We start from the raw sequence: 26,468 nt of genomic DNA, 5'->3' as shown, positions 1-26,468 counted from the left end.
GTATGCTTGCCGTAACCAGAGGCTATACTTTGTATTGAAGGTATCTGGCAACCCAGCAAAAAAACCAGACTGAAATGTTTCAGTTGTACCTTTACAAATCTGGGATGACTGAGTGTTAGTTCTGTGAGGTCACCATGCTGTGGTTAGCTGATGGCCAGCTGGATTGCCCCTACAGTTATGGGCCAGCAAAAATCTAGGAGAGTCTGTTTGCCCATGAGGGCAGAGACTAACTCTACATTGTTGAAATTATGTGAATATATTAACACAGATCTTGCATTTAGCATCGTTACTTCTCACTCCATGTCTATCAAAGCATCAGTAAAGATATGATAGAGCTGGAAATATGGTTCCAGCAGGAAAGGGAAAATGCCCAAGCAGCTCTCTACAATGAGCCAGAACATGGGAGGAGTGGCACTTCTCAGTTCAAGGATTTCATAAACCAAAATTGTGTGGGTGAGAGCAAGCCACTGTCCAAATATTTTGAGTCTGAGTTGTTGGTGTTCAGGAGCTGGGTACCATGGTGAAAGAAGGGCTTTGTCTCTTTGCAGAGCAGAGCCATGCTGTGGCATAGGGTAGGAAAAGTTAGCATGACAATTTGCAGGAGAATGGATCTGAGTCATGGGTCATGACAGTGTTATCTAAATGCCATCACTGTGGCACTCACAGCCCTGCCCTGCAGCACTTGGCTATGTGTCTCTTGCAGTGATGATGAAGAGGGGTTTGGGTTTTGGTGGTCCTCTGCTGTAAATATTCTGTACAGATAGATATGTACCATCCCCCACCAGCAAAATAAGTCTCTGTTTTGTACTTGAAACTTTACAAGTTGTTTTATGGTAGCAACTAAGAAAAATATTACATCTTCTTACTCACATTTCCTTTTAGGGTGTAACTTGCATGATGATACTGCTCTACTTTGCTGGCCATTGATTATTTGTCCCTTTTATATGGTGGTTTTGCAGCTTTGTATCATTTGCTCTTTTGTCTGTGTTTTATTTTAATGGGGCAGCCCTTGTTTTCAGTGAAGTCAGTTTGGGACTTTGCTCTAGTTCCACTAAGTAATCTTACAAAAAGAAAACTTATTGTGCTATGTTGCCTTTTTGTATGCTGGGAAGATTTAGATAGAGGAGTAACCCCTAGTTTCTATTTGTGTTTTTACAGGTAACATTTTAAATGAGAATTATGTTCTGTTGTTGTATACGGTCTCCATACCAGGCTTTTCAGTACAATCTGCCTTCTGAAGCATGAGTATGATAAAATTCTTGTGCTAGTTTTATTTCAGTGGTATGTCAGCTTAACTGTTGGAGAAATAAGGATATTTTTTATGACAAGGTGCTGTGCACCATGAAGAAGCTGTTGAAAATGAGACGTGCCAATTTAAACATCACAGAAAATATCGTAATACAGTCTGACACTTTGCAGCATGAAAATGACAGACTCGGTAGAGCATGAAGTGTTCTTCTTGCCAGCTTTTGGGAGCTCAGACACCATCTTCAGAGTATTAAGAAAAGCAGCTATGTCATCTGTCTTACTATTTTCAGCTGTTGTGGGCAAAAGAGCAGCTGGTTACTCTGTATTGGTCTACTTAAAAGCAGTGGCCTGCTTTTCAGAGTCTGGCACGGCTGGTGCAAGTAAACTTTGACAGGAGGTCTTTGTAGCTGAAAAGCAATTGTTTTGCAGAGGCCCTGGCTGGGATTTGATTGTCTGTCTGGGTCTGGGATGTGAGAAGTTTTAAATAAGTACATATGGGAACAGACCCAAAGGTGCTCCTGTGTGGACTGCAGTCCTGTTGTGGTCCAGGCACCTTTTACAGTTGGTGCCACCATTGTAGAAAAGGAACTGTTGATGGTGTTGACCCATTTTGAGCTGCCTTTGCTGGTGATGTGTTTCCCAGGTGGACACATGGACAACTTAACAAAAACTCCTCTTGAAGCACATGTCTGTAGTGTCTTGCATTACAGGTTTGTAGCTTCCCTTTGATTACAGAAAGTAGTTTTTAGCTGCCACACATAAGCAGTCCATGTAGAACATGTAAGGTATGGACCGAGCAGAGATGTTTCTAGCTGCCTTTTTTGCATGCAAGTTCTTGGCTTTGTGTGGGAGGGGTTAATAATTTAGCTGGCAGTGGTTCAGAACAAAACTTAGTTCTAATGTATCTAGGGAAACATGTGTTAACAAAACAGTTTTTGTTTTTCAGATTGCCAGTACTACGAAAATAGAGACTTCCAGCAAAACTTTCTTGAGCTCATGAAGCGGCAAGAACAGAGTTGAGAATACACTCCAGCCTCCCTCCGTGTTTTCACCCTAGGATGCAGAGGGAAAGAAGGCATTCAGAGAGCCAATAAATTATGCAAGGTTTGTTTGTTTTTGTTTTGTCAGTTTGTTTATTTCTGAACATATACATTGGATTATGAAACAGTTACAGGCCAAGGTCCAGATGCAACCAGTTTAAAATTCACTTTAGTCCCTGGATCTTAACATCTCATATTGGCTGGGTGCCTTTGAGGTTTTGGAGTCAACCAATAGAGAACACCAGCACTGGGGGAAACATAGTCCATCTGAATTGTTTCTCTGAGGCATTCATCAACTCTCAGTGCTTCTGACTTCAAAATAGGTTGTATTTACAAAACTTCAATTCAGACAAGCGTCCAAATCTTTAAATAGCATAGATGCAGTTTTCTATACTTAACTTGGGGTGGGAGAGGGAGGGGTTTAGGCTTTTTCCTGCCCGGCTATTAAGAGTGTTGTTGTGTGGTAGATGTCTGTCTATCAAAGGAGAGGGAATGGATGAGCAGTTTCTGGTGTAGACTGCATCATTCCAGAATTAGTGAGAAAATTACCAACAAACAGATGTCTCGCTATCCCCAAAGGACAGAACAGCGTTACAGTTTAGTTCTGGTGATCATCAGATGTCTTTCTGCTGTAGTCACAGATCTAAAGCATAGTGTATGAGAGAGAGAGGTGCTTTGGGTGAGGGTTTGAAGACCTGGTACAACTTAGCTCAGGGGAGGGCAGGTCTCCTCCACCCCCTTTGACTTTTGTCATGTGAAATAAAGGGGTTGTTTTAGAGATTTAAAAAGACTTAATCATGATGTTTTGTAAGAGGGTGATGAGAGTGTTTATTCAGCTTTTCATTATTTTAAATTGCTTCAGCTCTGTTTGCCATTATTAACTGAAGAAACCCCAGTTTCTTCAGTTGTAGTCAATTGTAGTCAATACTGCGTTACCTACTACATCATCTTTGCTACTAGTTAACACAAAATTCAGATGTGTTTGGGCTTAGTGACAGGAATCCACTCTGCAACCCTGACAAGGCTACCTTTTAAGAAGTGTAGGCCTGTGGGCAGCTCTGCTCATCCCAAAGTCCTGGGGAGCAGGGTTGGACCTCAACACATCCAGTTCATCCTCATTCCCTGGGAGTTTGTCTGACATGATCTTAAACACATGCACTGATGAGGGCTGTGGTTTCAGAGTGATTTGGTCTTATTCCATGCAAGGACAGGATTTCTTTTCTTGCCTGACACAATACTTTGGGGTGAAATCACACTAAATAAATGAGAACTCTCCAAGCTGAGAGGTTTCTTTTCTGACTGATACACACCAGGCAGGTGACTCTTAGAGCTGATTGTTATATGATACTTAAACAGTTGAATATAAATATGTTCAGTTTATTTTGTAACATGCTCATCTCTTTTAAAATCAGCATATAATGGAGCATAGCTGCAGTTTGTAATGATTTTAAAATTCTGCCACTTGAAAGGAACTTAGGGCACCCGTGCCACAAAACTAAGTACGCAGAAGCTCTGCACTTGCTGTTGTTTGATTAACAGAATATTTGGACCATTCTTTTCTAAACCAGGTTTTTTTCAATACTAGCTTATACCTTCAGGATGTATTACAAAAATGGATTTGAAGGAGTCATCAGTGTTAGACTGAACATGATTACAACAGTCTGGAAGTTCTTCTGGATTTTTGAGCTTTTCTTCATCAAAACAGTGAAGTAATACAAAGAACCCCAAAACAGACAAATGCTAACTGATTATGGTAAATGGGACAGCTATGATGCCGTGCCATTGTGACTGATACTACTAAACTTTCTGTTCTGGCATGCTGTGCTCTGTTGCGTCAGGTTAAAAGTATTACTGAGATTTTTTGCATAGCAGCACTCATAAAAGTTCTAATTTGTCACATTAGTCAATCTGTTGGGGGCTTGGAGGTTAGGTTTTTTGGGGGGGTTATTTTGTCTTTTTGTTTAATCTGTATTGGGAAAATGAGGTATTGGACCTGATTCTAAAATGTAATGAGACTAGCTAGCATCTGTTGTCAGTGGGTCCCACAACCATCAAAGCCTGCTGGTGATTTTTGCCATGCTTCAGTGCTGCAGGGTAGGTGCACTATTTATTACCTTGCAAGTTCCTTGGCTTTTTAGCAGTCAGTATGCTTTGTTTCATTTTGATTGTGATCACCTGCAGCTTTCCAAAACAGCTGTGAAAACCCTGAGTGTATTTCAGTGGCAGCAGGTGAATTCGAGTGAAGGTGAATGTGAAGGCATGGAAGAGAAAATTAGAGCATACGGATTCCTAATGATAAACATAGCAAAAACATCCTAAAATTATAAAGCAGTGTCGTGCATTAAAACATTCATTTGCATTTTGCCTGAGGCGTAGCTGCATTTTTTGACTGTCCCTTTAATTCTGCTCTTTTAATTACCTGCTGACTGGTTCCTGGGGTGGAAACAGTAGGCATTGGGCCTGGAGCAGTTCCGTGACGTAGTGGTTTCTATCAGACAGAGCAATGGGATTCCTAAGGTTACTTTGAAACCTGGGGTCTCCTACTGTAGACCAGCAGACTGACTTGAACAGGAGTCTAATTAAAAAGACCCAAGATGTTGAGTAAAGCTCACAAGTGCCATCTGTTCAGTTTTACAACCTGAAATTACTCGGTAAATTGCAGTAACAACTTTGATTGTTCCTGCATTTCTGTGGCAGCTGAACTTTGTTACAGAAGCTGGCTGGCACAGGCAGACTTGTGCTGACTCTCTTAGTGTTATTAACACTTGGATTTCATTAAGTATTCCAGCAAAGTATGTTCTGGAGATAGATGTAGATTAAAACCTAATATCCTGAGGAAGGCGTTGATACCCTGCAGGCTCTGTGCTGATTTTCTAGCTTAGAGCATGCTTGGAAAGGGGCAGCATGTGCTGGGTACTAAGAAGGTACCTGGCAAGGTGTGTTTGTTTCCTCAAGCTCTGCAGGAGCAAGTCTTTCCTGAATGGCTGAAGTTCCCACGGAATGGAGGCATGTGCCCTTTGCAGGGCTGTGGGCTCTGGTTCCCAGATCTGAGGGCTCCTGCTTTATGTGACTGAAGAAACAGCTTGCTGGGAGTTGCACACAGCAGTCAAGGTGTCACTTTGCCTTTGGGCACCACTCACAAGCACCAATGCCTGTGTTACACACTGAGTCTCAGGTTGCCCTGGAAAGTGATGTGTTGTGCATGCATGAGGTGTGGAGAACGTGAGTTTGGAAGAGAGTTGGCTGGCATGAGATAGAGGCATGATAAAAGTGCTAAAACTGAAGTACCTATTGGTATGTGTTCACGCTGGATCTTCAATGGTGGTATTGCCTGAGGATGATGTACACCTGAGTTTTCAGAAGAGCCTTTTTTGAAGCAAAGGTGATGTATAATTGAGACAAGTAGGTTGCTATGTGTTTACTGTAATAGCTGCTTAATTATGGCCCAGCACTGTGGGCATACGCAGTAAGACTGGACTCAGATATTCGATTAAGATATCATCATAACTCCATCTATAGATTCTTGCAACAAATTGTTCCTAGGTTAAAGTAATTAAAAACAAGGCTTGCTTCTCTATTTCCTTGCAAGTGAAAGTCTCACTCATGTGGTTGATTGGGTGAGAAAATGCTAGTCCAGTCCAAACGTTGCATACATCTGAGTGACCTGAAATTATTGTTCTATCTGGCCTGTTGTTGACATTTAAAAAATAATTTTTGATAGAACTGAATAAAACAAGTATGCTCAGTTTACAATTTTAACAAACATAACAAAAATGCTGTGTTTTTAAAATGTTTTTTGTTTGTTTGGTTGTTTTTTTTTAATGAAGAAATGTAAAATAATTCAATAGTTCTGGAGTTCAGTAATCTTCTCTATAGCAACACTAGTCTACTAGAAGTTTCTGTAGTGCTGCAGAATTTAGGTTTCAGGTGTCTGGCCCAGTATATGTAGCCTTGGCTCATTCATTAGAATCTGGTGTGAAAGTTCTGGGTTTCATATGCTGATACAGCTTCTCTTTAGGTTGCCCAGTATTGGGTAGTTAGTGTATGAGTGACAGCTGTTGTTAGACTCCAGTATCTTATGAAAGACATGTGGCCTTTTAGGTATATTTCTCCCTTTGGACCTACTAAGACATTTGATTTCCAGAAATCACCTTCCTTTGAAGTCTCTGCAATATATCTGAAGAGGTGACAATATAATTGCAAAACTCCCTTTTATTTGGGTCTGGAGTGGAATTTGAATGGAAACCAAATGATGCAACACACTTTTCTGCACTATTGATAAAGGAATTTGCATACTGATCACTGAGGAGCTTCCTTCTAACCTTAAAACAAATCAAAGAAACACCCCAGTTTTAGAAAATGCAGTGCTCTGGCCTGGGTTGCTGCAAAACTGAGTTTTCATGTTGCAGATCTTTTCTTGCACTAGTAAAACATGAGTGGTGTAAGAGCTGCTGTATTGTGTTTTGTTGGGCATGAAATATTGAAAAGGGCAGGGCCTGGTCCAAACCTGTGCCTCAGGGACTGATAAATCAAATGCCTAAGCACTGAACATTCAGATGGTTGGCATATCAGAGGGAGGGGCAGAAATCACATGGAAGATCGAAGGCATCAGAAGTGGTGATTAAAGCACTCTTATTTATTGTTTTAACTTTATATTCAAAGCTTTTTCTATATCCTTTTCTCTTTTACGAGTTAACACAACGGATGAAATTCTGTCACAGTTGAAGTTAGTGATATGTTTGCTTTAATTCTTCAGCGGGACGAAGATTTAACCTACAGTGTTTTAAGATGGTTTGCATGGGTGTATTTTATGATTCCTTGGTTAGTAGGTAATAGTGAAAGTGTTAGGTATCTTTTTCATTTACCTGAAGTAAGTAATGTTTATTTTTACAAGGGGAAGTTTCACCTATTTACAGCATTTTTTTGAGAAAATCAGTACAAAACTTCCTTATTTTTGTCTGCAGGAAAGGGTGTTTTTACTGGCATGCTAACTTACACTTCAGGCAAAAGTTAACAGTATCTTTTGACTTTTAAGTTACAGAGTAGTAAAGTTCATCTAATATTTCTTTGCTGCTTAGCTGACACACTTTAGGTATTTCACTAGCTGTATGACCTCAATGTACTTAATGGTAAAACTGCATGAAACCTTTTGAGGAAAGGAATTCTGCCTCAAAGAAAAAAAAAATGTTGTCATGGAGTAACATGGATGTTCTCTTGTTTGCTGTTTTCCTCTAGTGGATAAGGAAGAAGTTTGCAAGAAATAATTACATTTAAAATGTGTAATACACTTGTGTAGATGTCTCTGTATTCAGCTTCATATAGAATACTTTCTCTTTTCCTAAAAAACAATAGTATTAAGATGTCTCATACTGATTCTTCTCCTAGGACACTAATGTCAGATGCCTATTTTTTAATATGGTATATATCTGGATATGTGGCTTTCATACATTTTATTTTCCGTTAAAAGAGTAAGTGGAAATAGTAAAATAATAAAAAAATAGTAAAATGTTGAGCAATAATGAGATAGTAGGTTGAGGTATTTCTTCATTTTCTTGCCATATTTAGGTGGTGAAATTTACTTAGGTGAAAAGCAGTTCTCTATACCATACAGACAGTTAACTCTCCTAACATTTCTTAATAAAATACATGTCAAAATGTTCTTGAGTTCATCTCTCTTCCAGGACGTAGTCTTCTGTTGTACATTGGCAGATCTGACTGAAATATGATTCTTTCTTTGCATCTCTTGATAACTTGCTGTAACCTGATTTAAGTACTCTTGAGGGCAAGGACTGAATTTTTACTCCATCCTCTACCTGACACAGTAGGATCCTGTGGGAAGGGAACAGATGCTTTTGAGTGTTAGAGCAGAATAACACCTGCTAACAGGATGGCATCTGAATGGCACTGGGAGTAGTTCATAGGATGGTTTGTGTTGAAAGGGAACTTAAGAGGTAATGTAGTTCAACCACCCTGCCATGGGCAGGGGCATCTTCAACTAGATCAGGTTACTCAGAGCCCCATCTAACCTGACCTTGAATATTTCCAGCAATGGGGCATCTACCACCTCTCTAGGGAACTTGTTCCAGTGTTTCACCATCCTCATCATCAGAAATTTCTTCCTTTTGTCTGGTCTGAATCTGCCATCCTTTAGTTTAAAACCATCACCCTTGTGCTATTGCTACAGGCCCTGCTAAAAAGTCCATTCCCATCTTCCATGTAATCCCCTTTTAACGAGGGAGACAGATAAGAAGATGAGAAAGCTCTGGCATGAGACTCACTGTGACTTTTTCCCATGTGACCTTTTTTTTCCCCCAGACACTACTTGAGCATTCACCACACATGAATCTTCAGGTTTCTTGTTTTCACAGCCGCTGCAGATCCTTCCGTCTATCCATAACCACTGCAGGTGACCCATGACAGTACTGAACAGTTAATACCAAATAAAGCACATTTCCAGGTGGCAAATAACTAACAATTTCATAGCTCGTTGCCTTATTCATCCTTTTCTTCTCTAAAGACCCAGAAGCCACACTGAAAGAGGGAAGCCTTTTTGGTTCTTGTTCATTCCTTGTGTCAGCAGCATCTGGGTTGTTTCAGGAGCTCAGCAGATTGCTGCGCTAGAGCTTAGGAAATGATTGTAAGATGTCTGTGTTGGTTTATTTCCCGTGTGTCATTTCCTGTGATATTTCTATAGAATAGCCCTTTCTGTTACACAGACATAAATCACCTGAGCTATAATGCTGCCATAGAAAACGGAGCAGTATATTACACATGCACACATGGGATGAGATTCTAGTGCTGTCTACTAATGCGATTAAATATATTTAATATAGTGGTAGATTTCTGGTAAATCAAGAGTGAATTCCTGTGGCAGTAACAAAATAACATTTATAGATGTTTGTGTCTAATTTTGTGATGAGTCTAAATGTATTTCAGTCTTCTGAAATGCTTTTGGAAGAAGTTGAGGTTTTAGCTAATGTACATATTCTCTAGATTTTACAGGGTATAATTTCTTTACTGTTGTCTTTGTTTGCCTCAGAATATTTTTCATTTCTTCTTAAAATAATGTGAATTTAGATCAAAGTATTAGCAAATAACACAAGATTGGCTGTATACCCAGAATCTCAAAATCGATATTTATCCAGACTAAATATAGCAGATTGATTAAAGTGGTTTCAGGTTTTGTGCTAGTCAAGAAGCTATTTATGTGTGTTGGAATAAAAGCCATACAGTTGAACAAAGTTTTTATTATTCACAGAAATTGGAAATGAAAAGATATTTGATTTCCAAAGCTTTTGTAGAATCAATAAAGGAAGATTTATAGTAAAATCCAGGAGATGAAGGGTGGATTTCTTAATTTCTTTGGACTTCATGGGGAAAAACACAGAGAATGAAGTTGATGTTTGACAGTTTCTGGAAATTAGTACTTTGCAACTCCAGAAGTGATCTCTCTGCTCATCTAATTTGATTTCCTGAATAACTCAGATTTAGTGACTGAATTTTTTCTCTTTGTAAAGAAACATTTGTCCATGTATTTTTGTTTGAAAAAACAAAAATAGGCTTAATAGGCTGCTTCATCATGATTGCATTTCTCTAATTCCCCCTAAACCTTGCTTTGCCTCTGCTGCAGCTGGTTCCTGCTGGAGATTGGTTCTCCTAAGTGAAGCTCTGTGAGCCTGACCCACTGTGTCCCTTTCCAGGTTCTTGCAGAATGGGATGAAATAAGCAATATGTGGTGCTTTACCAGCTGTTGATTTTCCGCATGTGTTTTGAGACAGACAAAGCCCAAAGTGACTCAATTTCCTGCTGAGTTAAGTGTGCAAACTCTATAGGAAAAGATGCAGCAGTAGAGCTTGAGATAGGTGAGCCCCATCCATCCCTTGGCCACTGTTCTTCCTGGAGAAACTCTCTTGCCCATGTGCCCATCTCTCTTCTCTCTGTCTTTCTCCCTCTTGCCCCCTGCCCTGGACTGGTGATAATGATACCACTTCAGCACAGCACTTCTGGATTTCTAAATAATTTTTTGCATCATTATTGTTATGATAATATGCCCTGTGTAATTGTTTGAACATGCTTTGCCAGGCTGTAGCAGGTGGTGTCAGCAGTAAACATTGGGTTTTTTTAAAAAAAACCCAACTTGTTATGATAGTGGAAAATTGTAATAATTTCCCTGGACAAAATCTTGGCATCACTAAACACTATAAGGGCTTTGACATCAATGAGATCTGGATTAGGATTCATCCACTGCTGGGATTTTTTTGGTTTTGTTTGTTTGGGGTTTTTTTGTGTTTTGTTTGTTTGTTCTGTTTTGTTGGTTTTGTTTTGTTTTGTTTTTCCTTTATTCCTCTGCCCTTGGCAACTTCGAGGAAGATTTGCCCTTCTGTAACAGACATGGCAACCTGATTATATTGCTGATCGTTGCATCCTGCAACAAACAGTTAGGATTATTAAGAGTCCTAGTCAGAACCATGTCATGAGTTAAAATGTTGTGAAATCTTAAAACCAAGGTTTTATAGCTGAAAGGATTTGCAAGCCTTAGTTACAGAGTCACTGCTTCTGTCTAGACTGTGGAAATAAAAGAGCAAGTGTTACTCTGAGGTAGTAGCTTAGTTTTTGGCTTAAAAGTAACAAAATATTCTGTATATTATACAGAAAACTGACTTTGTCATGAAGATAAATTTTCATTAGAAAAAAATAAAAGAACTGCAGAACTGTACTGTCAGCTAGTGGAATTTTTTTTTCCAAACACTTCTGCAAGGAGTGTATGGAAAATTTATACTATGATTTTTCCCAAAATGTAGTCTAAATCTGAAAAGGCTGTTTTAAAGCAAGTACAGTATAGCAAAGTTTTAAAGCCAGTGGTTGTAAGCTGTCCACTATTTATTTGGAAATTATTGTTTTTCCCTGTTTCCTGTGAATGCAGATCCAACCTGCTGACTCTGACAACTATTTTTTGTTTCATTTTGGCACAGTCAATTACTGGAGGATTTTAGCACCGTTATAAGGGATAATATGTCATTTCCTGCCCACGTTGCCTTTTTTCACTAATTCATCTGTATATCTAGCCTAAATAGCTTGGTCTTGGACATCCTTGTACTTAAAAAGCTTCCCTTGACATCTATCCAAAGGTTTCCTCACTAAAAATCAAGCTTATTTATTTCTTGTCTATAGTGGATGAGGCTGGCTAACACCTGATTCCAAAACTCTTTGTAATGGTTTTTTTATACTGAAAGAATATTTTTCTTTCCATTTGTGTTCTCTTTAGAAAAGAGGTTTCTCCTTCCTTTTTCATTTCTTCAAATTACTAGTGTCTTCTTTTTAAATAACTGAAAGTTATTTACAATAAGTTCCAACAATATTGATGAAACAATTATCACTAATTTTGATAGGTCAAAGAATATTTTTGTTTGTTTAAAAAATTGCTGACTCATAGATATGTGCCTCTGTATTTTCAGTGTTAGTGCCATTCCTACTTCCTTCATGGAAGTATGAAAAAAAAAAAGAAAAGAGGTAATAAAAGAAAAATAAAACAAACAGCACCAAAATTATGATTTGCATGAGGACAAGAAATGTAATTTCCATTTCTTTAAGGAAAGTGTTGGAGCTACTCTCAAAGCTTGTCACTTTCTTTCCTGTTATCACCTGTTGTCATAGTGATGTTTTATTCTGTGACTAATTTGTAGGCTGTGCTTTTCAGCCAAACAGAAAAAGCACAGACTTCATTTTGATTCTCAGTTGCACCAGCGTGAAAGATAAAGGATGGAGCTGTTGATCAGTGGGTAAAGATGAAGAACAGGGCACACATTCAGATGAGTTTATCACCTAAATTCAGCAATGTGATGTGCAGATCCGCAGTTGGGATATTTGCTAGCTAGAGGAAGTAAGATGGTAAATGAATATAATTACAAAACGTTATGATGCATTTGGCTGTTCAATTGAGTGATGGGGCTCTTGTTTCTGTACCTGGCTTGACTTTTGCAGATCAAATCTCTCTCCCTGCACTTTCGAGCAGGAGACCTGGGCTCTCGGACCTTGCGCTGTTGTAGAGTTCTTACACAAAAAGACATTCAGACATTTTTAGTAAGATAATAGAGCGTTTGGACATGTGCTGTGCAGTATCAGGCACGTGGGCCAGGGTGGGGTTGGTGTTGGCAGCTGCAGCTGGTGCCAGGGTCTGCCTGGGTCACCAGATAGCAGCCAGGAGCCGTTAGAGCATCAGCAGGAAAAGGGTCCCTCCCGGGGTCCCCCCTGTAACCCTGGCACCCACTGGAGAGCCCGTTGGTGGGGCTGAGGAGGTGGGAAGATAATCCTTCCTGGAAAGTGTTGTGCCAGAATACATGAAGAATTGTCTTTTGGCTGAGCCATTCTTGATGCCCTTAGGAAAGGACCTGACAGTGGCTTCTCCTGTGTTCAAGTGTTTGAGGCTGTTGGGGACAGACCCAGAGCAAGGGGTGCAGGCACGGCTGGGCTGGGCTGGGCAAGCAGCACCTCGCTGTGCTTGTCTGTGCACTGTGGTTGTGTGATGGTTTGCATCTCCTTTGGAGTCCTTCTGGTCTTCTCTGCTGGTGGTTAGGACGAGTTTGTGCCTGTCCTGTCTACTTTTAGGGCAACAAAAAGCCAACAGCTCGTGTGTCGTGGTGCATTTAGCCTGGGAGGCTTTCTGGAGGCAGGGAGGCACCTAGCTACAAATAACTTGCAGGGGGAAACTGGTCTCCACTTATTTTCATAGTTCAGAGCAGCAGTGCACTGTCTGCTTAGTAAGTAGTTCATATTCACTGCCTTGTTGTGTTTTCTTTAATAAACTGTTACAGTGGAAGGACAAGATAGCTATTCAAAGACGGCTCAAAGCTAGTGGTGATGCCATGGCACAGACGGAGTAAAGAAATGTAGCAGAAGTTGATGTTTCTGCTTGCTGGGGTAGGCAGAAGAACTTGAAGTCTAAGGATATGAGTGGGAGAAGCCCACGTGAAGCTGCAGGATGACAACACTGCCATCTGGCCATCTCTCAGGAATTAGTTCAGATGTCCTCAGCTCTCCTCGTATGAGCGATTTGTAGAACACAGCTGTAGCAGAAAATGTTTCCCATATCCTAAAGGCCAGGTCACAAAAAAACAAGCAATGCTGTGAGATAAGGATGTGGGGAAAGCCAGGTGGTGATGATGGATGGGTCCATGCAGAGGAGGAGCCAGCAGCTGAGCCCAACTTGATGCCCACTTTCCCAAGCAGGCAGCTTCAAACCAGCATCTGCAGCAGAAAGCTTCTCTAGGTGAACCAAGTAGGCATGAACTGACCTGACATGTTGCCTTGCTTGGATAACTGGATGGATTCTGGAGACTTGGTCTTGGGCAGCAGTTGGAGCAGCAGTCAGGGAGTGGATGGGGTGTCTGGTAGGGGCCACAGGGAGCAGTGTGTCAAAGAAGGGGGACTTGCACAGGAGAAGGAGCTGTGATGGAGAATAGATCTTCAGTGGATGAAATCTGAGAATGAGGGAAGATGGGGAGAGTAGGTGCTGGAGAAGAATAGCTAGAAAACAATCCAGGAAGCACAGTGAAGAGAATCAATGCATGGTGTAGTTTGTGTTTTATAGCTCCTTGGTGAGCAAAAAGGCAACTGAGAGATTTGTCTCTGGATGCAAGACAAAGCTTGCACATAATTTGGACAGCTCGACAGCACCCCCTCGTTGCTCAGGTTGTAACATACTTGAATTGCTACACCAGGCTTTGTCTATGAGGATTCTTCTAGCCATAGAAACTATTTCAGCTTTCAATTAGTCTTTTCCTTTAAGAGAGGTAGTTTTTGTGTAGAAATGCCACTACGTGCAGATGTTTCTTATCTCCTCTGAAAAGGAAGTAGGGGAGTTACTTGAAGGCAGACAGGATACCCTTATCCTGCACTCTTCTTTTTCCAATTACTGCATGATGTGTAACTTGTCACAAAAGAGGAAAGGCTTATTTCCAGGAAAAGCAGCAGTTGAAAATGTCAGTGAGTTTGTATTGGGGAAAAACCCAGCCTCATAGAGTAGCTTGTACCTTGTCTTTTCATAGCAAGAGAGGAGGCATGCATATGTTCTGGTGGCAAGATTACTCAGAAGAAAGCAGCTAGTATGAGCACCCAGCTGCCTCTGGCACTTAATTTTAAAATAGGATAAATTAGCCTCTGAAATGCCTAGGTTGTGCCACTAACTGTAGCAAGAACTTGTATTACTGGTTAATTTACCAAGTTACATATGATCAGAAGAGATGAAACCCTCAGCAAGACAAGAGGACACAGTCTTAAGTTGTGCTGGGGGAGGTTTAGGTTGGATATTAGAAAGAATTTCTTTACGGAGAGGGTGATCAGACATTGGAATGGGCTGCCCACTGAAGTAGTGGATTCTCCATCCCTGGAGATATTTAAAAAGAGACTGGATGTGGCACTCAGTGCCATGGTCTGGTAACTGCAACGGTAGTAGGTAGGATCGAGGGTTGGACTTGATGATCTCTGAGGTCCCTTCCAACCCAGTCGATTCTATGATTCTATGAACCCACCACCCTCTTCTTGCTGCCAGATGTACCTGGTGCAGACGAGCCATCTCAGTGTGTATCTGGGCAGTGATGGGCTACACACATCAGAGCCTTGTGGCATCTCTGAGAAGGACCAAATACTGATTCTCATGCACTGTTCTGCTGCTGCACAGATTGAGTGAAAATGGCACTTCAGGCTATAACTTCTCCATCGTTGTTTGTGGCTTTCAGGCATTTCAGGAAACACTGCAGTATTGGTGTTGCTGGGATTCTTGGATGGTGATATTTCCGTCACTTTTGGAGCCATTGTTCTGGTGCGTGGAAGGCTGCCAGAGTATTTGTCTGACACAGGGACAGCATAGAAAATGTCTGTGCTAAGACATACTGCTTTCTAAAAAGAGGCTTTCATTTTCCTAGGACGTTTTTGCTTTGTGATTCTGTGATTTTTGTACTTCTTATGGGGGTTAACTAGTAGAGTTTTAAAAACCTTTGGTTAACACTGATACTTTATTTTGTGGTGTAAGGAAAGTTTCAAAATTTCCAAGGTGCTGTATTGAGCTGTTTTTACAGAACTCAGCAGCTTGTTGACATATTAGACGCAAACATAAGCCTGCACAAAGCTGCCAGAATCTGATTATTAAAAAGTGATCCTGGAGGTTCATACGTTTGCACTAGATTCAGAAGAGAAAATATCTCCCTTTTTCAGATGCATGAAACTCATTAGTACTACACACTATCTTCCTGCAAGTTATTCTCAGTAGTAATGCAATTATCAGCGTTCACACTGATAGCAAAAACCTTCCAGTAACATTCTTGTGAAGCTGTGAATCATGCTTCTGTTGTCTCTTGATAGTGTGCCTGAACAACGGGAGAGATATTTATAATAAATTATAATATGAATAATAATACAAATGCAAATAAAATGTGAATGGTAATATGAATAATAATATGTATGTTTTGTCCTTGATTTACAGAATAAGTTATCTTTGGAACTTATACTGCTTTTAGAAATGGGTTTACCTGGTGTACTTATAAAGAAATGGTCTTATTTAGTTATGTGACTGGCCCTGTTAGACCTGTTTGTTAATCAAACAGTTTTAATAACCCCTCCCAGATAGATGCAAACAAATAATATTGCATTCAATTTGCCACTGGAGAAGCTAAATCTAATCAATGGTGCAAAACACTGGAGTTGAATCCAGTATGTGAAGCTAGGAACTGCTTGTTCCATATAGGCAGCCTTTTGAGCAAGTCCTGTTTTCCATTTTTGTAACTGGCTTCTCAAATCACGGTTCATTAAACTGAAATTAATCTAAGACCAGAATTTAGGTAAGTGTTGTAGGACACTCTAAGGCCTGAATTTTTTTTCCTTTTTCTTTACAGAAGTGATTGTGTTAGAAGGCAGTCTCTACTGCCTGTTGTGGCGGTGTACTTGAGTGGGTGTGCAGGAACTGGATGTTTCTTCTGAATTATTTTGAAGCTTTGACAAGTACATCACGAGTCTGAATAAATGCTGTTCCTTTATAGCTTTCTTTTGTGAAATATTGATCAAAGAAATAGATGTAACTGTTGTAGGATGTACCTGCCTCTCTCTCCTTACTTCATCCTGTAAATTGTGGCACAATATTTGGTTAGTACTGGCAATAAGTCTCCAACTGCAGATTTTCATGGACTAGCTTGTTTCCACGGCAGCTCCCAGGACATTTTTGTGCAGTTTGGAGGGAAGCCAAGATGGGCTGCTGGGTCCCCCCCATGGTGCAGAAGTGCTGGAGAAGTAACAGGGTGCAGAGAAGCACTCCTGGCCACAGAGTGATCTTACAGACTTCTGCCTTGCATTTTGCTGCAGTCAGGTATTGGACATCTGCTGCTATGGCTACGTTGCTTTCTGCCCTGGTCTGAGGAGGTCTGCACCACAGTGACAGCTTCTGCTTCCCTTTCTGAAAGCTGGCTCTTGTGTTCAGGTGTTTGTATAAAAGTCAATGTGGCCTGGTGTTCACCTGGTGGCTGGAGATTGTTGCCTGCACAGAGCTTGTTTGTGCAGTTGCCTGTGCCCAGGGGTGGTCTGGACTGGGCCCTCTACATTGGGAATCACTTTCCTCCTGCAGCAGGACTGCTCAGAGTTAAATGTGGAGGAGCAGAGAAGAGGAGGGATGGGAAACGGCATGAAGCAGATTTGGTTTAGAAACATCTAAGTTTTGATGAAAATTAGAATTGAACACTTCCATGCACTTAATTAAGAAGGTGGGGAGAGTGGAAAAAAAAAAGTATGGCTTTATTCTTCCTGGCATAGCTTGTGATGATGCCATCCTGGACTCCTGTGTTGCCAGGAACAAGCACGTCAAGAGAAAGAGAGCGACCATGCAATCCCTGGGGGTGTGGGACCAGCACTATGCTAGGTGCAGGACTCGGTGCCACCAAGGCCTTAAAACACAGCTGACTGAGTGCTTATGGCATTCCCTGAAGGGTCTCAGGGTCAGAGCATCAAATTCTTCTCTAACTTCCACTTATCTGGCCACTGCTTTGTCTTTGTCTTTCCCAAGTATGTTGGTCAAGCTTTTTGTTTCAGTGGGTGCTTTTGTCTGGAGCAAGGTAGTGTTGCCCTGTCTGCTCCCTACCCAAAAGTCAGCTCCAGGCAGTGTGTTCTTCTGCCCCCACTTCTGAGGCAAAACTCTGAGTCATGTTGAAATATCTGTTCTTAATACCCTTCAATTAGAAAATCCCAACACCATAACTGCTCAGCATGAGGCTACGCTGGGCAGGCTGAGTTCCACGTCAGCTGGGGAAAACAGCAATTTTTGTCCCCCAGCACAGAACGTGATGTTTTCTTGCGTGTGCTATTTGCAGTTCACAAATATTTCCCCTGCTCAACACCATGGAAAACAATGCTTTTATGTTTCATGCTTTCTTTGCTCTTGGTTAAATGTTTGTTTTCAAGACTTGATTAGCTAAAGCACTCAAGAAAATTAGCTGAAGCAGGGCCTGATTTTTAAAATGGCAAAACAAAACATGAGGTGGTTTGAGTGGAACCAGTGTCTGTCTTGCTCACAAATGAAGACTTGGATAATACTCTGCATATTGTTGTTGTTTTCTTCCCCTTAAGTGCTTTTGGGTGCATCAAATGCCTTAATATGCAGCAGGCATCATCAAAAGCAATCCTGACAAGCAGCCTGAAACTCTGCTTTTGGCAACGTTTTGCTCATTCTTAATGACTTCTGAGTAGATCAGTTGAGTAATTTCAGCAGCAAGTTTCCAGCAAATTGCAGTTTGCTCTTAGAGACCCAGTGTGTGTATTTAGGAACCATCTTCTGCTTCTCACCTGGTGGCTGGAAACGTGTTTTTCCTCTGGCTAACTTTGCAATCTGGCTTTTTAAAAGAGAGCATCTGACACTGGTAACATTACCTCCATTATCATTGCTATTCATTAATTTTCAATAGCACTACTTGTTCTCTCTCTTAGCATTTTGTGGTCGGTAAGGTTACCCATCAGTCCAAACTATATTACAGCAGCATGGCTCCCGTTGCTTACCTCCCAGGGGCATCAGCAGCAGTAGAACCAAATATCTTTGAGGCAGGGGGCAGGGATCCCTGCAGGGTAAGCATATGAGGGTTTTTTGTCCTTGCAGAGGCTTCAGGGCTTCAAAGCAAAGGCATTATAGTCTTGTGCCTGCGTGCTCCCCTGTGGAGTTCCTGGTCTTTACTCAGCTCATCGGGGTAAGCCCCCAGAATCCTGTGTGATCAGAGGATGATATTTTATCTCTGGTAGGAAAATGGTGGTGTGCCTCATTTAAAACAACAAAACAAGGACTGCAATGGGACAAATCAATCTGGAAACTGTTAGGGCTTTAAATACAACCTTTGGTCTCTGTTGCCTGCAAAATGTATCTTGTTCTTATTCCTCCCTTATTTTCTTTGTCAAAGTCACAGACAGCATTTTTGTCCAACCACTTTATTTCAATGTGGAAAAATTGAGATCTCTAGCTTTTTGTCCACTTGAAGAATTTAGCAGAACAGGGATTTTGTTGACACGTGAAAAAACTAAAACGAACTGTGCATTTACTTGAGAAACATTTGCAGGGGTTTCTGGGCTCAGTCCCTGTTGCAAAGTAGTGAGCTGCATTGTTACCAATTATATATGAATATCCCAAGGACAAGGGTTTCATGAGGGTGCTGTTGGAGATGGGCAGCCTAAGTCACCTGCCAGCTACTGGGGCAGTGGCTGGCAGGGCTGGGAAGTGCCAGGGTGAAGCAGCCATGCCCTTTGCCACTGTGGCCACAGGGCTTTGCACCCAGGATAACCCTGAGAAAGGGCAAGCTACCTGAGGTTTGCTGGGTCCAATCCTTAAAAATATAGGGGCTGGGCTGGGCTGGGCTGGGCTGTAAAATCTAGTTAATGAACACTTGCTTTTACCGGAGGAACAGTGTGTGATAGCTTTAAAAATTGTTATTTGCCATTGTAATTGCAGCACTAATTAGCATCAATTTTCTGTTGTTGTTTTTTTTTCTTCCCTTTCATCCTCAGATTATTCCTGCAAATAAAGAGGAAATAATTCTGACAATCATTTATCGAAGATAGCTAATAAAACAATGGAAGGATGTAGGCTGTAGCATAAATGGGATATTGTGACAGATGTAGATGATTATTAACCAGCTGATGTTTCCGCAAAGGCTTCTAATCATAAACACAGCATGGAGTGAATCTGGGTGTATTAATAGCAAAGGTTTTGTTGAAAATCTGAGTGTGGCCTTTTTCTTTAACATCCCATTTCCTGCTTTATTGATAGACTGTGAAGCTTTCATACAAATAATTTGGAAAAGATTATTTTGTGTCTCTGACATTAAGTACATGGTACAGGCCAAGCACACCATGCTGTGGAAGGATTTCTTGAAAAGGACTCCTACAGTGATGCTTTTTCAGAGTTGTGACTAGCAACAAATGCTAAACTCAGTGATACAATAAAGCTAAGTGGCTGTGGCAGAGAAGTATCTATTTATGTCTATGCAACCTATGTTTTAATGAGACTTTTCAAGAAAGAGGAAGGTATTATCCAACAGAGATCATTATGCTGCAAAATTTGTGGGCTAAGCTTCCAGTTTTTCCCTGGCTTTCCATCAGATGTTGTCTTGGTTATAGTTTCATCGTCCTGCATTGTGTTTTGGGAAATGCAGTGCTAGGTTTGTACTGTAATACCTGGTTTGAATTGGAATACTTTAAATATGCACCTTTCTGAGGCTCTGCTACAGCTTTGGCTGTCATTCTCCTTTTCTGGATTCCTGAGCCTGAGGAGGGAGGCAGGGCAGGAAATGAAACAGAAATTACCCAAATAGAGTGATGATAGTTCTATTTAACATCTTGTATCACGTCTTTGCAAATACTGAATCCTGATACCATTTGCAAACATAAACTGTTTGTTTACCTTGCAGCAGTTGGTATTAGTGATGTATAGAGTGGTTGTTTGCAGTGTGGATAAAACTGGGTAGAAGATATTGAGGAAGGGAAATATGATTGTAGTGCTACAATACATTAAAAAGACAATGCAAGTGTTGTTTTAATAATAGTTTGTATTCTGCCGGTACCAACCAGTATATTTCAGGTGTTTTGTGACAGGAAGAGCCTCATCTTAAAATCTGAAAATTAGGGAAAATAGCATAAGTTTTAATTAAAAGTTATGGACAGGAATCAGTTTCTCTGTTGGTCACCCCCAGCACTCAAGTAACATGTATAAAGCATAAAGCTGAAGGGGTTCATTGCTATCTAAGTTATGGCAGTTCCTTTCATTGCAGCATCTGCAGGGATGTCAACAGGTCTGCAGCAAAGTAGGGCTTTCTTCCACAGCACTTACTATACTTGGTCTCTTGAATCTTCAGTTCTCATTTTCTGATGGCTAATTAGAGAAACTATTTTTATTTATTCTTGATCTTAATTGTTTTCTTTTATCTTCTCTTTCACTGCTTCCCCCTATTTACCAAGCCCTCCAGCTCCCCCACAAAAAAACAAACAAAAAAAAAGAAAGCTGTTTCTCTCTAAAAAAATCTGCTTAAATTAAGCAGTCTGTGCCAAGTGAAATCATTCAATTATTGGTGCTTTTTGGTCTTTCCTTTCAGTAAACAGAGCCTTCCTGACGGCAGGGCAGTTCCTCAGGAATTCCTTTATGGTGGATTAGGCAGGGTAGTCATGAATAAGTGGGGGCAAAGGACACTGAGCAGCAAACCAAATTGATTACCTATGTCCTCAGCTAACTTCTTTAGAGCAATTTTGGATGGGCACGGAACCCTCTGAGGCATAGGTGGAGCCTAATCTCACCCTGGGGGCCTGTTCTTGTTAATATTTTCTGCTGCATTGTCTTTCATGCCCATGCGCGCCCTTAGGGGACTAAAACTGTAATTAATTAAGGGTCCAGTAAGACCAGGAGCTGGAGTCTTTGCATAGTCATGCTCATGGACCCCTGGTGTATGTGGGGTGGTGGTGACAGGACGTGGCTGTGGTGCTCCAGGTATCCCTGTATCACTCACTGGCCACCTACATCTTCACCCTCTGCTTCCCTCTCAGCCTGCCTCTGCCAGGCAGCCAGCCCTGCTGCTGGTTCATCATCACTCTTGTCATGTCTGAGGCAGCTCCAGAGGGCACACACAGGCTTTGCTACACAGCTGTTACCTGTCCAAATGCTCAAAGGGTTCAGGAGCTGCAGTGGCCCAGCCTGTCTATACCCCAGCTTACTGCCACATCCAGGTGCAGAGTGAGTGCCTACGAGGGGAACGCAGCAAGAGGATTCTGCCATTCTGCCATGATTTGGGAAGCTGTTAAAGCATCTGACAAGAAGCATATAAAGACCCTTTATTAATGTTTTCTGTCTGTGACAAACCTGTGGAATCTACCATATCTTGTTATAGGAGAGAACAAAGCATCATAGTATGGACTGTTTTTAAGTGCTCTTGATTTGGTAGCAGCCTGATGTTGATCCCTATAGTCTTGAGAGACTTGTCATTCCCAACAGTCCTTTCTTTTATTTTTTTTTTTTTCTTTAACCAATTCTAGATACTGAGGCTGTCACCATAACAGCAGAGCATCAAGCCAGTCTGTAGGAGTGTGGATCCCCATATTGTATCCTGAAAAAAACAAAAAAACAAACCATACTGTCTGATCACCATCTTGACAGTCTAAGGTGAATCAAAAGGTTTTTACTGCACACTTTTTTTTTTAATTCCACTGTTCTTTCATCTCCTGTGAATGATCTTCTCAAGATTAATTTAGAATATGACCCACTGTTACCTGTCTGGTTAGGTTTGAAGAAGCCCAGGATTTAATATTGAGTTCTGCTCCCTGGTCAACACTGTGGGGACGTGATTGAAGATAGGATGAGGAAATAGAATGGTGGATTTAGGATGAGAATAATTATTATGGGGAATAATTTTGATCTTTGATTTTTTTTTTTTTTTGGTTGGTTGGTTGGGTTGGGGTTTTTTTTGTTATTTTAAATGGAATATTCCAGGGGAAATAGGAGAAGCAGCAGATGGAAGATGAATGAGGCAGCAGTTAGTTTGCTGCTCTCAGTGGTGGCAGATTGGGGTGCACCCTTTAGATTTACTCTCTTTTTCCATCTTGCAAGCAATTGCTAGTTCTAGTGACACATCTCAAGATACCAGCAAATTCCTGCAAGAGTAATTTTTTCTTTTTCTTTCTCAGAGGAAGGAGGAAGGGGAAGCATTTTGGGAACCCATATTTCATTATCTTGAATACATAGAATGGGATTGAGTTCTCTCTGACATTGACTTCTGTCTGCTTCTGGGATTAAGTTCTCATGCTCTGTGAAAAGGACTTCTGGGGCAATATACTTCCCTCAAGTAAATATTTAACTGGCTGCATCTTCATTGGAATTAAGCAAAGAGCTGCTCTGCTGTAAATGGCACATACTTGTGGGATTTGTGCTTCTTGTCCATTCAAATTAAGCAAACATGGTAGATGATGTGTAGAGGTACAAGAAAAGGGAAAAGGCTGTGTAGAAACAAAGTTCATAGGCTGCCCAGATCCCCCTTTTTTACAATTTTTTTTCATCAAGACCTTTTGCAGAAAGTCAGTCTGATTCAGATTCACAGAGCTCACTGGTAGAGCAGTAGCACATGGAAAGGTTTGTCACATGCTACATTTTGAGTTCAGATTCTTTGCTTCTAAGTTTGAGTTGATGGAGAAGCTTATAGAAGCCTGGGATGCTTGACTGGGCTCTGGCCAAGAAACTGCAGCTGGTCTCCTAATCACAAAAAGGGCAAATGATATAAAGGCCTTTGGGGATCTGTCAGAAACAGATTTATTGGGAAGGATAGAGAAGGACCTAAAGCTAGCGCCTCCTCTCCATCACCCCCTCCCCACACAGTGCACGTGCTCTGAGTTTTGTGATACTTTTTCAGCTTTGTGAAAGCCATCATCTGGATCACACTTATCATCTGCCTTCTTCCTGGTTCCTGCCCATTTTGTATCTTGTCCAAGTTCCAGTTAATGGCTGCGTAATTCAGGAAATAACGTGTAAAATCATTTTATGCATATCAAAATAAGGGATTCTGCAGATTAGGACTTCTAAGTGATAGTCTGACACCCTTTACTATCCCCTATGCCTCCTCAGATGTCAGTAAGGAAAAACACATCAAGATTGCCACTGATGAAAGCAAGACAACCCGTGTGTGCTGGCTGCTGCAGCACCAGCTAGTTGGAATATGTAAAAATAATTAAAACTGCCTGAAGTGAAATTTGTTGATTAATACTGCTTTCTGCAAAACTCGAGTCACTAAAGAAGTGCTTTCTAATGGGACTGAGCCTCAGTTAAGACTTAAACACTAGCTCAGGATACAGGAACTCAGTAGAGATCAAGATGTGTTAAACTTGTGCTTAAAATGCTTCTCTGAAGTTTTTCAGAAACAGAAACTCTGAGTGCCCCAGTTGTGTACTCTGGCTGCAGAATTCTGGAGTGTATGCGCCACCCTAACGTGTTTTTCAAAGCTGGAGGAAACTATTGCATATTTTGTCATTCTTCATTTCATGACACTGTTGATGCAAACCAGGACAGGAAGCTGGCTGGGATCATGATATATTGCTTCTATTTCTTTTCTCTTCTTTTTTAAATGCTCTCTTCTCCTTGCTCTCTAGAAAGAAAAACAGCATCAAAGCAGAAAAGAAAGGACAGACTTTGAAATCCAAGTGGATAAGTGTTTCCTTTTTGAGAGAAACTGTGCATGATTTCTCTGGTCTTTCATATAATGTAGCTCTTGATAACAACAAAAAAATTATAATTAAAAGTAGCATTAAAAATTGTTTCACAGCTGCTGTTTCCTTTTGACCTTGCTACTTCACTGTGATTACAGGAGAAGCTGATCAAGACATCTTGGGAGTTGCAGCTTCCTGGGATTGTCTGTCATAGGGATGAGGAGCAAAAGAATAGCTTTCTGTCATGAAGTGTGTGCCAGTATATTTTAAAGCATCCTTAAAAGACTTTTCTTTGGACATAATTGAGAGGATTCAAGGATCCAAGAAGCCAGACCAACAAACACCTATTGGTCCTCAAGTTATTTTTTTTTAAATGAAAGTCAACAGTTGATCTCTGTAACATACCCTGCATAAAAATACTGACATGCCTTTTGGTGCTGGATTGTTATTTAGGTTGCTTACATTAGGAAGCAGAGTGACCTAAAGAATTAAACATTTCTTTGAGGAAGCATTGTTCCTTTACAGTGAATATATAATCCTCTCCTTGAGCAAGCAGATGGAATCAAGCAGTGGGAGGCAGTAGGATTGATCTTCTGCTTTTCCTTAATGTCTCAGACCTCTTTTCAACTATTGCTTTAGTGAGACAGTGCTGTCTTTATTTATCTTAAGGCCAAGTCAAAAGTGGTTCCCACAATGACCTTCGATTTCTGCAGCCTCCTCAATCTGCTGGTTTGATGTTTGATTTGCTCCTCTTCCTGGCCTCGCTTTTACAAAAAGTGGAGTCCAGCCATTGCCTGGCCTTGCTTGTGGTCTCTATTCAGTCCTTGGTGCTCAGACACTTTGCCCCAAAAGCTGTACATGGATGAAGGGCAGCTCTTCTGTTCAGAAATTTTGGCTAATTTTTTCACTTGGAACAACAATATTTTAGCTTCATTAGAATCTGCCAGGATCACTGTCACATAAATGCTCGTGTACCTGTTTCACTGTGAGTGGAATTGGTGCCTAGGGTATCAGCATGGAGCCTTTTAGTACTGTGTTTTCATCTGCTGAGGGATCTCATCTGTAGTTAGTTGCATACTGAAAATGTTTGCTTTCATGTAGAAAGTAACTGGTGCAATTAAATTGCAAGTAGCAGCACCACAAATCCATCCCATCCCTGGCTGTATGAATGGGTGTAAACAAACTGTACCCTGTCCTTGGGGGGTTGTGTATGACCTTTCTCCCACTTTTCAAAATTGGGTTTATTGTGTTCTGGAAAAATGACAATGAGTGTTAGTCTTTAGCTGGCTATGAGATGCCTCAAAGTTAAGTGCTGTTGCACTTTATTGGTGTCTTGAGGGGAACAGCCTTGGAAAAGAAGGGGTTTGGGGCTGCCTCCTCATTCACTGCCTGTATGAAGTTGCACCCCTGACTGAGTGCAACTATTGTATGAGCATGAAGCTGTAAATGGCATTTCATCTGATTCTTGTTACTTAATTGCATTACCTTCATGTGTGGCCTGGGGAGGAAAGTAGAAAGCGGAGGGCAAGCAAACCAACCCACCTACCTGCCTAGTGGTAAACCAGAGTTTAAAATGTGAACTGATTTTGGGGAGGAGAAAACCAGACTAACATCTGGCATCTCTGACTGCAGGCTTTTTCCACCTTCAAACCCTGTACATTTGTGAAAACCAGGCTTTGTCACTGAGGAAGGTTTTGGAGTGGCTTGTGATGCCCTGCTAATGGTCACCCATGTATGATAACTATGTGCTTGCCCAGCTGGTGGTTTGCCACCACTGAGGCACAGTGGTGACTTGAATTTTCTCCTGCCTTTGCTTTTTAATTCCAGTTCAGAGTTAAGTTTTATCACATTCTCTTCTTGTTGTTATTTATTGCTGAAAAATGAAGTTGCCTAGAAGCAGAAAAGTGCAGCTTCTGGGATAGATTCAGTTGGTAAAATTGGAAAAGACTTCATAGTTTGAGTGCCTGTGTTGGTTGTTGAGCAGATAGTCCCAAGATGCTAAATTTATTTTGCACCAGACACTAGTTATCTTCCTAGACCTGGGTTGGTTCTCCTTGGTTATTTACCATTAAAAATTTTGCTTTGCAGCTCCGAAGGTGTGATCACACTTACCTTCTGACATACCAGTAAGTCATGTTATACTGAATGATTTATATTTAAACCTGTGTCTGATTTTACCTAGTGTTAACAAATTCTTGATTTGTATCTTTTATGTGTACATTTACACCTGACATTTTAGTGGCTTATAAATCTGTGATTAGTTGTGTCCAGTTCTATTTTTCTGAAATTTGTCTTGTATTTAAAATGGATAAACAATGTATTTATTTTAGTTTGTGGTAGCTATAAGAGAATAATGGAGAAATTTTATCAAAATATGCAGTTATTTGTCTGAAATAACACAAATTAGTTCAAAAGACCCATGGGAGTGAAACTCTTGCCCTCCTTCCTCTAGCTGCTTGCATGCCATCCAGGCAGGCTGCTGGCAAT

At 40.9% G+C, this 26,468-nt stretch overlaps 1 protein-coding gene across 1 annotated transcript in view; it reads left to right on the top strand.

Annotated features, from left to right (window-relative positions):
* The first annotated feature begins 2,296 nt into the window (after positions 1 to 2,296).
* The window catches only part of TIAM2 (T cell lymphoma invasion and metastasis 2), a 136,191-nt gene continuing 112,019 nt past the window's right edge, over positions 2,297 to 26,468 (top strand). The window contains exon 1 of the mRNA XM_030447803.1: positions 2,297 to 2,352. The gene's annotated coding sequence lies outside the window, so the exon portion shown is untranslated. The remainder of the gene's footprint in view (positions 2,353 to 26,468) is intronic.

Source organism: Calypte anna, chromosome 3 (genome assembly GCF_003957555.1).
Source record: "Calypte anna isolate BGI_N300 chromosome 3, bCalAnn1_v1.p, whole genome shotgun sequence".
In the NCBI taxonomy this organism is placed as follows: Eukaryota; Metazoa; Chordata; class Aves; order Apodiformes; family Trochilidae; genus Calypte; species Calypte anna.
The sequence above is the reverse complement of the archived record's forward strand: the minus strand, read 5'-3'. Positions and strand labels throughout refer to the sequence as shown.